General features: G+C 38.5%; 1 pseudogene; it reads left to right on the top strand.

The window, feature by feature from the left end:
* Positions 1-587: 587 nt before the first annotated feature.
* Positions 588-2,829, top strand: part of LOC115278812 — a 3,749-nt pseudogene continuing 1,507 nt past the window's right edge.

A 2,829-nucleotide genomic window follows, 5' to 3' on the forward strand; every position in this document is an offset into this window, starting at 1 on the left:
CTCAAATTCTTCCTCACCTCAGACATTTGATAATCCATTGTTTTTTAAAACTGTGTGTCATTGAAGGTTCAGTCAGATGAGCTACAGTATAGATAAGAAAGAACAATGACAAATAACACTGAATAAAGAACTAACGTAGGAATTCAACACTAAGCAGGAGTAGAGGTAGTGAAGAAGTCTGTGCAAAACTGTTGTCTCTGAGTTTGAGGATAAGCCTAAAGAGGTATGAATCTAGTGGTCAGACAGAAAAGCTGAATATGGAGGAAAACAATGAGAAATCAGAACCACCAGGATGAGAATTTGCACCTGACTCTAGTGCCTCTGCTATCTGCTTCAATACTAGGACTGCCTACAGGAAAAGCTGACTCCCTTGAGCACAGATCTGCTCACATGTCTGGCTCAGGATTCAGAGAACCCACGGGAGAAAGCCAGCAAGAGAGAAAGGAGCTGTAGGTCTGCATGTTGTCCCTTGCCAAAAGAAGTAAGCCAACACTTCCACGTGCTCAGCACCCCAGCCCAACCTCCTAAACATAAAGCATTACCCAGGCTCTCTCAGGTCAGCCTGCCAAGTCACATGCAAATTCATCATGTTGTCGTCCACAATCCAGGACAATGCTGGGAAAGGGATGTTTGGAAAGGTAGTTAGAGCTCAGTGTAATTGGCACAGTACAAACCTGGATGTGTTATTTGGGTCTCATTTTTAAAGCATACTTCTTCAAGATTCCTTTCCATAACTCCTAAGACCAGACTAACTACTAAAATGAAGCTCTGTAGCACTTTTCTTTTTTTCTTCAGTCATACGTAGTTTTTGTTTTTTATTGCTTATATCAGCCCCACAAAATGAAAAAGTAGAACTTTCAAGCCTGGAAAAAGTCACATACACATTTTTCACTGAAAAAAAAAAGTTCTGAACTAGTGCCTTCAAAGTTAAAGATTTTCTCCATCTTCTCCTCATCTTCTCCCACTTACAACAGTTTTAATTTTGCATTTATAGAATCCATTTCCTTGAATTATTTTGTTTGTACAATGTTAAAAATTAGCTCTGGCAGTTTCCATGTACACAGAAGTTTTTCTTTCCATAAGGTAACTCCTGTAATGACATATAGTTCAATGAAGGCCAATATGGTGAGTTGTTGGTGAATCTTGACCTAGCCCAAAGGATTTGGATGTTTGTTATGCCATAGATTTTCACCTTTCTTCATACATCTTTACCGAATAAATAAATGCATTGGAAGCAATGCAATATTTTCTTTAAAAAATTTTTTCACATCTTTTCTGTATTATTTAATAGAAGGTATAAACAAATATGTCAAGATAATTACCAACAAAAATCAATTGAATACTCTCTGTCAGGCTGCCTGGCCTCTATCAGCTTTTCTATACCTGTAATAAAAATATTTCTAATGAAAGGAAAAATACAAAGGATGAAAGGCATAGTTTTATATAAAAATTAAATTTTCAAAGTTGTTCCCGACATACCTGTTTTCTCCCTACAGAATCAGTACTTTGTTGAACTTAATTAGAAATGAAATGAGTTGTTTGGGTCACAAGATAAAAAGTCAGTACCATGGGATTAAAGTATTAAATTTGAAATACAATTTAGTTTTTTTCTGGAAAATTTTTGTCATATTTTCTGACCTGCATCTCAGATGTTTTTCAATGTATCAAAATATTGGTTGAATACAAATATTATATAAGTTAACAAAGAACTTGCCTCTTTGAACTGTGTTTCTCCTTGCATCAAATGTGAACTTGCCCAGTTTTTTCATGTTGGCCACATATTGAACAAAGTGCCTTTATGCTAATTTGGAATCACTCTGTCCTATGCTTAGCAATGAATTAATATCAAGATGGTTTTTCATTTTTGAAAAATGAACTGTGATTTTTTTAATAAAAATAAGTCAAGTATTATTTATTATATTTGACAAGCTATTCAGCTAGCTAGGAAACATTTAGTGATGTCCCAGATAAAGATGTAGGTAACATTCTTTAAAAATAGGAGTCCCTGGTGAATTCTTAGGACTTGGCACTGTGTATGATTGTTAGTTTTGCTTGTATCACTGAAAAATAGCAAAAAGTGAATCCATTCATTAAAGAGCTGTCAGCCAACTGAAATAGAGAAATAGGCTAGTAATGGTAATTAATTAAATTTTACTTTTTTTCTTAGTATATTAAGTACATTGGCTCAGTTGCAAAAATGAAACCATCAACTTAATGTACTTTTTAAGTCAACTAATAAAATACTGTATTGGGTTTAAGAGAAATCAAAAATTATTTTTAGTCGGAGGGAGCCAAGATGGCGGAGAGGAAGGGAGCTCTGTAAACTCCGTCTGCCCCATCGATCGAACTGAAAAGGACATTACTCTCATCTGCAAAAGCAGAAGGAGAAAATACGGACTCCAGAAAGAATAGAACCTCAAGGACACCTGAGTGAGTGCAAACTGGTGAGATCTGAAAACGGGCCAGCCTGGGAAGGACAGGGGAGGCAGGATCCCCAGCCCAACGCGGGGCAAGCCGCGCAGAGCCCAAGAGACAAAGGGAAGAGACAGAGAGTCTGAACAGGCTCATAGTACAGTCTCTGGGGAAGAGGTACTGTCTCTGGGGAAGAGGTAAAGAACATTTGGCCGCGCTTAGAGAGAGGGACCCATTCCATAGATAACTGCTGGGTAGCCGGAATCCTGAATCCGGGTGGTGCAAAAGAAGTTAACAGCTTCCAGCCCTAAGCCATCTCGGTGGGGAAGCAGCGGCAGCAGCTGCAGTGGAGGCAGTGGCGCGGTAAGAAGCGACCACAGAAGCAGCCCCAGCGGTTGTGCGGGGGTGCACACATTG

This window comes from Suricata suricatta, chromosome 15 (genome assembly GCF_006229205.1).
Source record: "Suricata suricatta isolate VVHF042 chromosome 15, meerkat_22Aug2017_6uvM2_HiC, whole genome shotgun sequence".
Lineage (NCBI taxonomy): Eukaryota > Metazoa > Chordata > Mammalia > Carnivora > Herpestidae > Suricata > Suricata suricatta.